The following is a 15,793-nucleotide window of genomic DNA, read 5'->3' as shown; positions in this document are numbered from 1 at the left end:
GTTACGAAAACTTACTACCTTGAAGATTTTCGTCTAAAAATGCTTAAAGCAGAGTACCATCCCCTACAATAAGTTCGTTACAGGACCTATATATTATGGCTTTAATAAACATAGAGAGTGATGGGTTTCATGAACAAGTCAAGATAGTCGGGCTTGTCACCAGCCAAATTTGGCCGGCTATTGCAGCCCGTTTTTTCGCTTGCATAATTCCGGAATTCCTGCACATGCCGGTAATTAATGCTGAGTGGAGTGCAGTGCAATGCGGTTACATACCGACTGGCCTTCAGGCCATCTGCACCGTAAGCGTTTTTCAGGTCGAGTCGCTTCATAGGCCAAATGGTCTGGAAGCCGTTTCCAGACGACCACAATTCTGCATTATGTTTCGTAGCCGACGACGAAGTTTGTTGGTGAAACCATTGCTTACAATGGCCACACCGGTCGTCGACGATTCTTCGGGTATATATGCGAGCGGCTGCGTTCCAACCGGTAGTCACGCCTTTTGTCCTGTGAGCCCATCCACAAGTGTCGTTGATAATGGGCAATAGACTCTACATTGAACCTACCGTCTGCTACGCTCTCGTCGTTCGCTATTGAAAAATGACGAAGTCCAAACGGTGTTTTCAGACAAATGTCCTAGAGAAGCCTGTTTGTTCCTAACCACTAACCGTAATTGACGCGACCGGGCACTGAAATTGTGTCCAGCCTATCAGGTAAAGTAAGCATATCGTCTTGCTTCACACTCCAGCACGACATTTCTCTTCTCTTCTCTTCTCTGCTTACTAACTGCAATTCACTTATTAGGGGAAATCGTCTATAAAGGAACGAGAACGCACCGTTACGTCATCAGCAACGATAAAGGCGAACCTCTTCCATTCCTCGGTGGAGACCAATGAAGTAGAATTGGCATTGCATAAAGTACAAGACCCTTCTGTGGCCTGACAGAACTCGATGGTTTAAAATTATGAATTTAAACTACTCCAACGGGCTCCAACAGTTACATACAACATTGTTCTACTTCGTATTTTAGTCTTCCATACTTTTTCTATTTAGAGAAATGTCATTCTCTTTCCATTAGTCGGGTCAACCCCCCAGTTTCGCTAGTGGGCAAAAACAATGAGAGATTTCGAGCCCATTTAATAGAAAACGAACATCGGTCACGAGCAAACTGTCGGTGTTAAGTAGTCCTTGCTCAACTCTCTCATAGCAGTATAACTAAATCCCTAGTGGTTTTACCCTTGCCAACCGCTTAACTGGCTTGTCAGGCAAGCAGAATGTTACTCGATTTCAGCATTTTGACATCCAGTATACGCAATTACATGCATAAAACTTTCAAGGGAAGTTTAAACGAATACGTATACAAGACAACCTGGTCTCTGGGTAAAAATGTGCAATTTACCGCCGCGATGCAGAACATATTTTTAGACATAACATTAAGAAGTCAACATGGGAGCAACGCGACTACTGTTAATCGTCTCTATAAGCACTGATATGTACCTGTTACTTTTCTCGGCCCTACGGAACCGTAATCGCCACAAAGAAGCTCGCTACGGTCCTTAAGTGCTTGATAAGATTCTTAACAAGTTTACCGAATGGGTAACGCGACCGAATTTAAATCCGGATATAGTCTTACCATTTGTGTGTTTTGGGAAGCGCAACGTCCAGAAAAAGCTATATCATTATAGACCAAGCCTTTCAGAGTTCAATAGGGCTTTTAGAAACATTCAAACGATCGCGTTTTCGATCTGAACATACGTTTAGGACCCAAAAGCGGACCGGTGTCCTGTAATGATAGTACGCCTGCGCAATAATATATTGCAGATATAATTGCTGTCATTTACGAACTACAGCAGTGAAAAACGTAGTAAAACAAATTAGCAAGCCCAGAGATAATGGTCAATTTACGAAATGGCTATCCCAATTATCGAGCTAGAAGCGTCTTCCCAGCGAGAAGTTAGTGAAGTTTCTATCGGTGTCGGCGAGAAGCGCTACTATTTTTCCCTTCCGCATTGAGTAATTGCTCCTACGTCCATGAGACGGAATATGACCATACATATTTATAAGCGTGCAAGGCTAAAAAAAGATAAATGAACGGATCCTGTCGTGGCAAAAGACGATCTTATTTAGGTTGCTCTATAACTTCAACGGAAAAATTGCAAGTTAATTTCATGTACTAAAACTTGTATCACAAACAGAAAATGTCCTAAAAAACAGTGGACATTAAAAATGCTCTGTGAACTGCTAGAAATAGGTGGATTTTTTGGAAACTGTTACATTCAGACTAAGGCAGTGTTATTTCGTTAGATTCTATATGTCAAAGATCGTAGCATCTATTCTAGCTGTATATTGAATTTTTCAATTAATAATAAAACCTGGGTTTCTGCAAGTCACTTTCATCACTTTTTTTTTTTGTACCCGTTGTATATTATAGTCCCAAGGCTTGTCTATAATATGTATATAAAGTAAGCCTTCAATAGTAAAACATTCAAGTGTCATGCTCGTATTGTTCCCTGATATGAAAAAAAGTAGCAAGCTGTTCCCCAGAGCCCTGAATCACAAGGGCAAGTTGCTAGGAACATTTAGGATCGTACTAGTTCCATAGACTGAATATGGCCATTATCATATAACACAACAGATAAGGGAGCTTGGGTGAGAGCGCATGCAAACACTTCAGATACGCATCTAACAGTTTATATCGAACAGAAAATCCAAAAGGGAAGTTGTTTTGGGATACTTACACGACCGCTAGAACCCACCATACTAATCCACTTTGAAGCAGATCACCTTTAATTATAAAACACTGCTGAGCGCAAAGAAGAAGCGCGTATGGCGTATGGAATGTGTACAACTACAGAGAAGGAAACAAGCCTTTCAGGCCGTCAGCTGAAACTTCCTTTCGTTCATGAGACATGTATAATAGGTACGTGTTGGTGAAGTCGCCTGAAAAAAGGCCTTTTGGCTCTCTCCGTCCAAACCCAATCAGTATTTCACCATAGACAAAACATTGCACCGATACTACCTAGCAATGACAAATAACTGATGAACCTTGCAAGCCTTTTTTCCACACACCTTGCTCGGTCTGTTTGAAACACAACTAGAAAATCGTTTCCAACTTGATTTCCCTTAAGCTCTGATAAATCTATTGAGACTTTTGTGTATTTATTCGAACCAAACCCGATCGAAATGACCGAATCTTAAAACAACAGGTTATTGTTAAAGGTACCATTAAACGTTGATCTTTAATAGCGCCAAGTTTGATGGCAATTTAATGACATTTAAATATGTGAACTTCTAAAAAAAAATTCGCAAACCTACCGCCAGTGGTAGGCTTGACGTTAAAATATGAGCGTAGCACATAAGGATTCACTCCAAAGTACAGTGGACCAAAAGCCTATGTGTCGTAATGCGTCGAAGTCTTCCTGAAAAATAGCTGCTTTATTGCTCGAAATATATATATAAATACCCGATTCCTCAGTCTATTATCTCAGCATCATTATAACCAGCAAACGAATGTACTTGCTTCATACAAAACACGCAAATTTTGATATATTAAAAAAGAAAAAACGTCATGTAGCATATACGTTATTTAATTTCATTGTTATCATAGGACCAAAAAGATCTATAGTTGTTTTGCGTAAGCTCTGAAACCACGTTTTGGTTATTGTTACCCTGATTTTTATAAGAAAACAAGTTTTCTGGGGATTGGCCGAAGTCAGGCAAGCGTGTTCAGCTTCTTGGACGCCACGTCAAAAGTTTGATTGCCAGAATAAACCTCAAGATGGTCAAACCCATAGATAGATGGCTTTTGCATCGATGTTAATGACGGCATCGCACAGTGTCATGTTCAGATTGACTGAAGAAACAAGTGCCCTTGACGCGTAAGTGTATCGAGAGTATCTTCATAGTTTTCGGAGCGTTTTCGGGCATCCTCTAGAAGGCTCGTCACGGATCCCATGCCTGAGCTATTGAATTCGTTCAAGATCTACGACGGCGCAGAACGGCAGAGGCCATTGTGGAAAATTTGACGAGCGACTGACCATAAATAGAGAGACGTATGTTATCACCTGGGGAACAGCAAAATATAGTGCAATAAATGAAGGATACAATGCAAGCACTGTCTTTCTAGGTGAGGATCATTAAGGCGCTAGTTCAGTAGCACATCGTACGTTTAACAAGGAAAAGCTATTACAACACTGAGCTGAATCAACCTGTTGCGTAATGAGCCTACGAAGAAACACAGATTCGAAACTAGCACAGAGGCATTATGTTGAACCTTGACAAATTCAAAACAAAGACTTGTAGAACAATGTAATGTCGTTACATAGGGCAAGCCAGATATCAACGCCTACATACAACAGGTGCTGCATACAAAGCCTAAAATTCACTTGCACCGAATTTGCGCAGAGCTTTCCTTTGGCAGCATTAATTTTTATGTCGAAACCGTATTACAGAAGGTGACTCAGTTTCTCCATGGGAGACGGCTCGAATCAACTGTACCCACACTGCTAAAGGCAATAGTGTTTAGAAGATACACGCGGCCGAGACAGGTCGTCTACCTGCGCGGTGATTGCCTCTCAACGCTTATTCCACACCAATCATGACCCAATTACTTCGTAATTGACTGCTCGCTATTAATTTAGAACTTTGTACCCGTTCGTTCAGTTGCCAGTCTTTGTGTTGGATCACATTGTTAAGCTATATACAGCACCCACTCGGTGAGGCTACCTAATTCGTGTGCACGAACCCATTGATTACATTTGTAACCCATTTTTTCGATGTAAAATGGTCAGTGATCGAGGATTTAGTCAAGCTTGATCCTAGAGTGTATCGAAAGGGCACATTATGCGATTACACGTTCCATATCGTAATGTTACAGGTGAACTACGCCCGTTTTGCGACAAAAGTAAGCCGTAATTTTTTTCAAAGGCTGAATGTTGATCTCGTCTAGCTTAGTTTAGATATCCTTCATCATCATCTAACTGTTCCTTAGAACAGTTAAGAAAGGATACGCATTAACGATAGGCAGCTTTCGTTCTAACGGTTTCCTGAATAGGCAATCTCTACATTCACGTTCGCGCATTTTTCAGTCAAAGTTTGTTGTCTCCAACAATCGACCGCTGCTAAAGCTATCAATATCCTTCGATGGTGATTACCGAAGGCCTTTCTTAATTTATGTTGCTCTTATAATTTGATTTAACCAGCGCCAGTATTAGATGGCATAGCACGACCTTTATGCGCAATTTTTTTTCAAAAAATGATTATCGGCCATTGAAAGCTGGCTATTTTGATTAACTTAATAAGGTCACGGCATAATTTCAAATTCGAAGGATAGTTCAAGTTGTTCGCGTGGAGGTAACTGTTCACAATTGTTAAACTTACAACGGTATGAGCTTCAGAATTACGGGTAGGCGTTTCATGAATTTGAGCCGGAACAACCAGACATACTATAAATAAAATTACGCATAAATTAACTTCTTACCATACATTTGCAAAGAAGCGAATGTTTTTTATACCGTCATTCGTTCAGGTGTTCCTGCAGCCGTTTGACTGTACCTTTTTTTAATGGGAATATTTATTTATTTATTATCACAGTAACCAGTACTACATAAATATGAATCGAATTATGCTCTGGCGTCATTTCGGATGTGGAGTGGAAGAAGCGTGGCTAGATCGAAAAACAAGCTTTTTGATCTAGCCACGCTCAGCGATCAAACGCAGATAATCACCTATTGCCACGCGAAAAACGCGTATACATACGTTTTCACCAAACATCAATAGACCGGACATGATTCATGATGTACTTGTTTATACCGTGTTGATTACCGTGTGTGTGGATAACTAATGACGTTGCATTGTACTACTGAAGACAGACCCATGAACATGCGCAACCAGCATTGTCAGGACGTCGGCTCAGGTTTGTGATACTGCACCGTTTGCTGACTTCTATACTTATCCTACACCGTCGTTGCTCGAGTACAATGCTTGAGTCTATTGCAGTAGTGTTCTATGCTTTTTTACGTTTGAACTTTGAAAACACCTTCGATCAACGTAACTAACTTGCGCTGCTTTGTTTTGAAAACAATCGTCTGTGCCCGCATCTTGAACGGTCCTACACTAAAATAATCAAACCATTGATTCAATTCACTATATCAACTACATAGAAATTAGTCTATACTCAATTACAAAGTCTTTAATGTTAAAAACAATGGTCTCACTTTGGTCCGACTGTTCCCATAGGGGACTCCTCGTTTTAATTTATCGGTCCATCCTACAGGTCGTTTTAGACCCTCTTCCTATTGAATTGGGTCTCAATTTACTCTGGTCTGGCCGTTCGTCTGGGAGCATTAAGAAGTCTCTCTTAGTTCATAAGTCCTTAGTTCAGCTCGATTGTCTGCATAGACACGTTTACGATGGATACCATTTGTGGACATTAACGCCTCAAACAGTATGTATACCATTCGGTTTTTTCTTATCTAGAACTAAATACTTTACGAGTTGATCTATTGAACTGCTTTTGTTAGTGTCGTTATTTTTGAAATGGGTCATGTTTACACACACCGCTATAATCGCGTACGTGATTTCTCCAGCTCGGCTAAACACAGACGCGCAAACGTCTTGCAGCCGATTCGTTATCATCGCACGTGAAATGCATCCATGCATTATTCGAAATAATTCTTGTCCTGCTAATGCTAAATTGAACAACTTCTTAATTCGAATCGTAAGCTCCTGTCGACCCAATGAATGGACCCTGCCACGTATTATTGACTCCATAGTGAGCGATTTAAGACTTGGTTTACGGTAACTACCAACAGCCAGCCGACCGACTTTTGCAAGAGACACTTCCTGTTTTATTGCGGCAGGCGACACCCGCATCGGATCGTCACGTTAAAGACGTGTATTGTCCTGCTCATTGCGGCGTAAATAGATAAAGCAAGATTTACTAGCTAAAAAAATAAAATATCAATATGCAACAAATCAGAGGAAGAATATACACGATGTACTGACTGTCTGGTTTTATGCGCGTCGCAGACGTCACGAGCTCAAGTAGATCGCAGATCAGTATCGCTGCAAAAACCAGAGCGCTGACGTAAGGATAAAAAATCTACGATAATAACAATAGTTCACCATCAGATACAACTGATAGAATAAAAGCAGCGGCGGGGGCGGCAACAATATAGTTGACAGGCGTAAAATTGACAGTAGGCTAGATGATGTTGCATACACAACGTATTCAATCAGGAGGAATCGGTTCCAGTCCGGGGCGATCAATGCTGTATGTTTTTGCCTGCATGGCCCAGTACAATAAACTATTTGCAGTGTATATATTATACTGTGAATTGAAATAGGCATGTTTATGTATTGTTCCAGGACAATTATTTATCGTCCTAAGTAGACAGAAGCAGATAAAGGGGCGTTGCCCCGTTGTTGTCATTTTCACCTTTGATTCAATGTAGGCCTTTTGTAATTTTATCTTTCCAGCTAAGCACGGACCTTGTTTTGTTCGTATTCAGTGCCGACCGGAATAACGGGATGTTAATTTATACCACATAGTCTGATACAGAGGACATCCTGATGTTCCGATCTTTCTATACAACGTACCCGGACAGTTTAACCGTAATCATCATTCTCGATGACGCCGTTCTCGATGGTCGATATCGTTATGATTTACATCACTATAACTGAGTAACAGGCACACGTAGACCTGATCCGAATAAAAATATATATCAGTCTGTCGCATTATTCGGTATGGCAATAACGACAAACATTTCGTCACATATCTAACAAGGTCTTCTAGACTAGACGATGCTATACCGCTGTCAGCCTTCTTCAATACGTATACGTTTATTTATTATGTATGTTCGATTTAGTAAGTAGTCGCGAGATCGTTGATGCGATGTATAGGCAGCGGTGAATACCACTCATGTGTATCCGTGAGTTTCGCCTGTGCTGTTTATTGAGCTGACAGACTTCGTGGGTGTTTGTTTCGATAACGGGCTTGTTGAATCCATACGACGTTTACACCGCAGTATTTGTGTTCCTTCGTAAAGGAACAGGCCCATTTCGATTAAGGAGGAATTGGTTTCTGGGGCCTAGGTCGTGTAAAAATCTACACACAAATCCCATACGTCGTCCCTAAATGACTTTTTTCTTCTGGAAAACGATATCTTATGTATTCGAAGAGGAAATACATTGCAGAGATATTGGGCAGGTTGCCTATAGAATTCAAATTAAATATAATGCTCTGTAGACCTCCTTCGAAAGGTTTCGCTTCTGTAACATTATTAATCTTGCACACGTACATGGATAAACAAATACTCCTACATTTTAAAGTTAATGGCCATATACAAAATATTATGGTATCATACAAACAAGATTCGGACGCAGCAAGTGGTCACAAGCATTTGATTTGTCAAATCAAGCAAAATAAAGATAAATTTCGTGTGTTTCGACAGTTGACTTCGAAGAACTTCCGTGCGGGCCGACCAATCGGATTTACACCCTTGCTGTGCGTAGTCCGGTAGTTTTTGACTCACAAAAACTGGGTTGAGTCGTTCGTACAGCAAGTGTATTTTGTCCCACAAAAAAGCTACAAAGCACCAGCTATCATACCCGTTGATGGAAGCAAATGTCTGAGTTTATGGACCTACAAGCACCGTCACCAGGATTCAATATATAGAGCTTGCTTTTTAAGCATTTAATCGATTTTGCTATGAGGTTATCTGCTGTGCGCATTGGATGAGATCAGAACAGCTTCGTTCTTCTATCCACAGCACGGATCTGTCAGCTACCAATAGCAACTAAGAGAGAACAAATAGTATAAGAGAATGAGAACTTTACACTTGAGCTTCAGAGCTAATATTTTTTTCCGTCAGTATGTCGAGGCCATTCGTTGTTACCTACTGCAAGCCCGATCACTGAAGTCGGTGCAGTCCGTACGCTTTCTGAAGATAATCGTTAAATTTGTTGTTTTTCTACACCATTGTAACTTCCGGCTGTTTTTTCTTTTTTATATCAATATTATCTGAAAAGGGCCATATTTTAGTTTGACTCCTCCCTGACAAAATCATGCCAAAAGTACCAAAATGTATCAAACACAGTATACCTTCTGTCTAGAATACTCAGATGTAGACGCAATTACTTACAACAATGTATCCGTTCCCATCGAACTTGAACCTGTCCTTGAAGTCGGCCTAATAAGTATCTCTTCTTTCTTCTATCGTTTATTGTATGATCATTTAGGACCCTTTCAGATTACATTAGCCAGCATACAAGCATACATAATATCAGTAATATAATAATAATAACACAATTACCAAGGGGGATCAAAGGGACTGTGGGAGCGGAAAGTGGAGAGCTCAAATTCGGTGGACAAAGCTGCCCATTAAACATTATAGTTTGCATATATTTGTTTAGATAGTTGCGTGTCACAGCCAGTAGATTTACTATATATATTAGATATATTATATAACACTAATTATTACTGAGTCTTGTAGACCCCATAATATTTATGTTCTTCGTAGTAATGAAATTAGCAAAAAGAGGAAGGAGACGACTACGGAGAGACGAAGTTTTGCATAGAGATGCGCCCAAACGTGAGGTCGTCAGGGCAAAGTATATGGGGGTGCGTGCTACTGAACAAACGATCACTTATCATGGGTTGTTTTAGTGAACAATAATAAATTATTTCATTGGTTTATATATTTATTTATTATCAATGGGTACTTTTTGTTTTCACTACTGTTTAGACAATATTACAAATCAAAAACAATATCATTCATCGAAGACTCTGCAAGTAACTGGCTGTTGTTGGATATCTTTGTTATAAACGCCACCCAAAAAAATTTAAAAGTCGAGGTAAATTTCCCCGGTTACTTACATGGTTAAATTAAATATCGCGGGCTGTAGTACAATGTTATCGGAATATTAAACTGGGCAGTGTCGCTCCCGGAACCAGCAACTATTATTGTAGCATAACGGGTTGTCACATTGACGAACTGGGATTATATTCCCTTTGATAGATTTGCCCCAATGGTTAGATTGGCAAAATTAACCCGTACACGTTAAAGGGATTTTCGGGTTGGCAGTTTAAAGAATGCGTATAAGGGAAAGGACATTGTTTTTTGTTTGTGTCACTTCGGGTAAAAGTAGTGGAAAAGCCCAGTTTGATTTTTTTGGCTTATTGTACTAATAATTCTTTTGTTGTACCTTCACTCGTTTTAGAGGATGACCTACCATTTGCACCAACGGGGCACACGTTCAAATTTGTATCAAACTGGGAATATCGATGATTCAGATACAACGAATTTGGGTCTGAAACTGGAGTAGCACACGGACATCGCAATGAGCCACCCAGTAACCTCTAAGGTTAGGCATAACTGACATAATTTTTGTTTAGCTAAAAGGAGTAAACGGGCATTCCGCAATTAGATACAAATCCAGTAAATGATTGCTTTGATTCATACGATCTGACAATCTGGCAATCAGTGTTGCTGTTACGCCTAGGGTCCCTAGTCTGGCCCAATAGGAATCCTTATGTGCTACTGAAGGACACTTCAAATGCGACTTATAAATATATGGGCACCCTAATGTACAGAATGTGGAACAACTATCAACTTATTTGAGAAAATGAATCCGAACATAGTATATATATTTACTCTGTATTTAGATGCATGTACGTTATACAGAATTATTAGAAAGTTATTACACAGTTAAAAGACAATATCGATTTAAAGAAATTAATTAATTAACAGCGGTTTACCTTCTCAACTGCACAGCAGCTTTCAAATTACGCACGTAAACACATCGTTGAGAAGTATTTACTGTTGAATGGTAGCCAACGAAAACGCCTAGTATCTTAAGAAAGCATAATTCTAGCATTGATGATGAGCTTACTACGACCACCGAATCTGTACCATTGTTTGATGTCCGTCTAATTGTGACTAATGTTAACTGTGACAAACTTCGAATTTTACATCCAGTACCTCCGTTGATAGACGGCTGGCTTCCAGCATGGCGCGGAGCGCGTCTACGGATAGATTCGTATACAAATCACCACGGGTTTCTCAGTTGCGACAAGCAAACACGGCAAGCAAATCCACTACGCCATTACTTAAAAAAAAACCTAGATTCGAAATTTGCGCCGAGCTATGCAAGATCAAACGTTTTTTTTCTATGGACATTTTATTTTCCTATTATGAGCTAATGCATAAACCAGCTGAATATGCAATTTTTATCAGTTATTTATTGACGGCTACTGGTCCAGGCTGTTTGCGGCAGCGTTGTATGGTTGCGTCTTCATGAATGGAACGATACTACGTGGGCACAGGCATTACCCCTACATAACACAGACACACTCATATATGTGCCTAAGATTTCGTTGCTTAACGTTGTCTGACTGAATTGCTGGACGTGATTGGTCACGCTAGAACGACGCTGTGTAATATATATATATATATATATATATATATATATATATATAGAACACTCCGCGACCAGGATCAAGCTTTTATGAAAGGTTCATGAAGACCCACCTTGAGTTGCGTGCAATGAATATAATGGCGACTAGGTCGATGCTTAGAATTGTAAACAATCCCCTATCAATGTTGTTTCTTTTACGAGTATCGTAACGCCTATTTCTTCAAGGGAATGAATTATACCACATATTTTTCTTCAAAATGTTGCTGGGTCTGAACTTCGGTTATAAAATGGCGCCTTACATGAACGGCGGCGTAGTAGTAGCACGTAAGCACGTGATACCCCTGCGGGATAAGTGAGAAACGTGCTCAGCCGTCACAGCAGAAGCTAACATTCCCTGCCGTGGCCGCCGCTGCACGAATGAACTTGGAGCACACAAACGCGTTAGACAGATGCATAAATGTAGTTGGCTAGCAGGGAGCACAGAAATTAGCGCAGTCACAAAGCACAATTTTAACTTTCTACCACCCCTAGCACAAAAGCGTCCCTATTTATCCAACTGAATGGTATCACCTTCAATAAGAAATACGTTTATCACGTAACGTATAATAGATCACGTAGCTGACAGCGGTCAGCTTCGATGGCTCACCTTGTCTTGTCTTGCGTGTTAGTTCTTTATCCTTTGCTAAAAACGAGAATAATCACGAACTTTTCTAAATTGTGGTTGAAGCTAAACGAAGCTACGTTGTACACACTGCAACTCTACTCTGATAGCCATTTTCCTTTGTCAGTGTCGATTCGGAATTATCTCTATGTGTTCATCGCTGTTTAATCCATATTCAGTCCACACTCTCATATCCAAATATGTCGATTTATTCTGGCCGATAAACATTAGTCGACGTTCCTGCTATGAGCCAGCAGCGTAACACTGCCATCGTAAATAGCATTTTATCATTCATGCATTTCGCTAGCGTGCTTTACCTCGTTTTTCTCCTTATGCAGATGTGGGATTTTCAGAGAATCGATTTAGGTCTCTATAGTCGACTTCGTTGTGTGATATCAGTTCGCTAGATACCGTTGTTGCACACGTGGTTCTTGAAATACTCGTGAGCAGGCTATGGCCGTAAGGAAACTAAGGCGTTGGCCAACTTGCAGGACAACTCTAGTTATTACCTTTAAACATGATATCTCAGCGCTCACGCCCATCCCGGTATGGATGAATATTTCAGCACATCGTTTCAACGATAACGACTATATGAACCGTAACAGAGCTAGCTATCTTACCGGCTCCTAAAATAGCTGCCGTTACATAATCGCCTTTGCGTTTTTTTTTATACATTTACCAATTAGGGTTTTTGTTCGGTTGACTTCCTGCTAGTCAGTAATCGGGCGCCGCTCGAATCAGTCAAACGGATAACGTTTTCCAGTTGTTGACCCCTTTCATTAACATGATTTTTCGAACATAATAATATTCATTGATATTGCCCGAACGGTGCTAAATTACTGCTCGTCGATACTTGTACTTGTTTGTTACGATGAAGGTTATGCCCGAGCTCCGGTTCCATATTCTCGTTGTATTTCTAATAGCGGTCCTTTCCTTTCACCCTTACACACGACTCATTATATTCACTCGTCAACTACGTAAGACTATCGACATGTGCCGGCAGACAGAATTCGGTGCAAACGAAATTTTTCTTAATTCATGAGAAGAAATGCGTCCGATCCAGTGGCCCTCAACAGGTCGACGCTAAACTTGTAACTTTTTTCGAGTAACTTCAATATTTATAAAAAGAATTTATAAAAAGGTGACTAGGCGAAATTAGCACATGCGATGACCACATGGTGCATATGGCTCCGATAAAACGACAGAGCCAGCTAAGTAATGTTGCTAAAGTACAATGATCTTTCGAGGGACCAGACGGAGAGTTACAGTTGACTGTGATCTATCTCGCTCAAAGCTAGACACCAACGAGCTCATTTTCGGTAACATCAAACATATCCTGTGATAATGCATTCGGATCACCGTATGATTGCTGTGTCACCCCAGTTGTACACGATATATTAGGTAATCTCGCGAATACGACAGGCATTATTGATATGTGATCATTCGGATATGCCAATTTGTTCAATTAGCCATTGATGACAATGCATTGGGCATCCCATCCCCCTCGAACCCGCGGTGGGATACCTCCGACATGCAACCACAGCATAACACCAAACAAAGCGATGACGATAGAAGACGTGCCCACGTATCGTGCCCTGTATCAGACGCGATAAGAATCGATAGTGGCTATTTTTTGGTTAACGTTATCATATTTGATAGCAAATGCACAGTCATCACTTTCTCAGATACTTCTGCTCTAAGTTTCGGCGGTCTGATCTCGACTGGCGGCTAGACGTCTCAGGTATCTTCACACTGCGGCAGAAGCAACTTTTAAACAAGCGGACGAGAAGCAATTTCTCACTATAACTTGTTTCTTTTAGACACTCCGTCTGTGTTTTTTTCCGTTTGTATCTCCTCGAGAATCTTTGCTGCCAAGGGTGAGACAGTCCGGTTTCCCGTTAAAAGCGAACGCTATGTAGCTCTATGCCGACGTCAACATCTGCCTAGTAGTCGTAACGTAATCGTTACGTTCAACGAACGCTTGTGTTGTCAATCGAAACATATGATTCCGCTCTTGACAGACCATTCCAATCCGCTAAAGCACAATAAATTATACTTTTAATGAAGTGTAGATCATTATCTATCGTTTTCGTATGTGGGTGATTCAGTGCGTATCCTAGCTCGCATTGTCGGCTTGCTCCGAGACTTCTTCGTTCGCCACAATTTCAGCAAGTACTCGTCACAAAATGCGTTGTACTACAATTAACAGTTAGCAGCTATTCGTATGCTGTGAACTTAAGCTCTCTATTCTAGCTACCTTCCCGCTACCGCTTCTGCTGCTTCCGCTGTTGCTTTTTTTTTTTTTTTCACACAACAGCGGCTTCGTGGGAGGCGTGTTTTTTACAGTTGGTGTTACTTGCTACAAAGATTATCATCACCAGCGCCACAACAACTCTGAGCACGTACACACATACACAGACAGAGAGATAAGGTGTTGTCCATTTGTGTCCGTTACGGATCTCCCAACGCCATAGTCACCAGCGCTGTAAGCTTAGGGAGCACTCCCGCTTCTAGTTTGTCTCTTTCTGTCGAACTGCTTCAGCACTTGCTGCTGCTGCTTATGCAGCTTCAGCAGCCGTTTCTGCTGTAAGGCTCAGCCCTATTGTTAAGCTCCCTTGTTGCTGCTGTTGTAAATCCTCCGCGCGTGTTATGCCGCCGCCGCCACCACCGCCACCGCCGCCGCCGTCGCCGCCGCCGCTAGTCAGCCAGCCACCGGCTCTTTTCTACTCAGCTTTCTACTTCTTTGAAAACTGGTGTAGCTGTGTCTTTTCTCCTCTTCGTAGCTGCTGCGGTGCTCTGTATGCGAAGAGAGCTGCTCGTGCTCCCATTGCCAGTCAGCCCCTCAGAAGAAAAGCAACGGCCAAGCCAAGCACCAAGAATGACCGCCACGGAAACGCGCCCACGCGGCCACCAGACACGAAGCAGAAACACGCTGTGTTGCCTTCTGACAGACAGACATACGCAGAAAGAGGCACAGACCGGGCCAGGCCACGCAGGCCACGTCTCTTTCTCTCGCTCTTACTTAGGCTCTTCTCGTTCTTGAGCAGAGTGCACGCCTGCAATTTCGCAGCACAACACTTCGACACCGAATAGGACTTGTGCAGCAGCAGCAGCAGCAGTGGGAAGCTTCCAGCCAGTGGAAGGACCAACAGACGGAGCGGCTGACGACGTTCTGCAAATGCTTATCAGAACCACCAGACGGCGCCACGTGGGAGACACGTTTTCAAAAACAGGAGAGGGTTGGGTGCGAGGGATCTTTTGCGAGGGTCTCTATCTTCCAACTAACGGAAGGATCCCTTTTTCTCTTTCCGTCTCCGTACGTGCAAAGCTGGGCACGTTCGGTCGTCATCCAAGACCGAACATGCTGTTGCTGCTGCGCCTTGATTCAAGTTCTAAGGATAAGCGGGGGAACTTGAAAACAGATGAAAGAAAGGGCAAGGGGGGATATCGGAGGAAGGAAGATAAACTAGACAAGGCTAAAAAGATTCGGAGAGCGGCGAGTGGAGGAAAACGGGGAACAATCTTGACGAAGGAGAGGGCAAGAGCGCGGACGCGGGCAGAGGCAGCTGCGGCGGCGGCAACATTGGACCTGCAACGTTGATTAAAGACGCCGAATAAACAGATACCATAAGTATGAATCGAGCTACTGACAGCTCGAACGCCGGCGCCATCGTTCAAAGAGGAAACGATGCGAGGCTAAAGAGCAAGTGCGTTGTG

At 41.8% G+C, this 15,793-nt stretch overlaps 1 long non-coding RNA gene across 1 annotated transcript in view; it reads right to left on the bottom strand.

The window, feature by feature from the left end:
* LOC111268483 (uncharacterized) overlaps nucleotides 1–15,194 on the bottom strand; it is a 57,258-nt gene extending 42,064 nt beyond the window's left edge. The window contains exon 1 of the long non-coding RNA XR_002685255.2: nucleotides 11,715–15,194. This is a non-coding gene — a long non-coding RNA (uncharacterized LOC111268483). The remainder of the gene's footprint in view (nucleotides 1–11,714) is intronic.
* Nucleotides 15,195–15,793: the final 599 nt, after the last annotated feature.

This window comes from Varroa jacobsoni, unplaced genomic scaffold, assembly GCF_002532875.2.
Source record: "Varroa jacobsoni isolate VJ856 unplaced genomic scaffold, vjacob_1.0 scaffold_1291, whole genome shotgun sequence".
Taxonomy (NCBI): Eukaryota; Metazoa; Arthropoda; class Arachnida; order Mesostigmata; family Varroidae; genus Varroa; species Varroa jacobsoni.
This window is presented reverse-complemented; position numbering and strand designations above follow the sequence as displayed.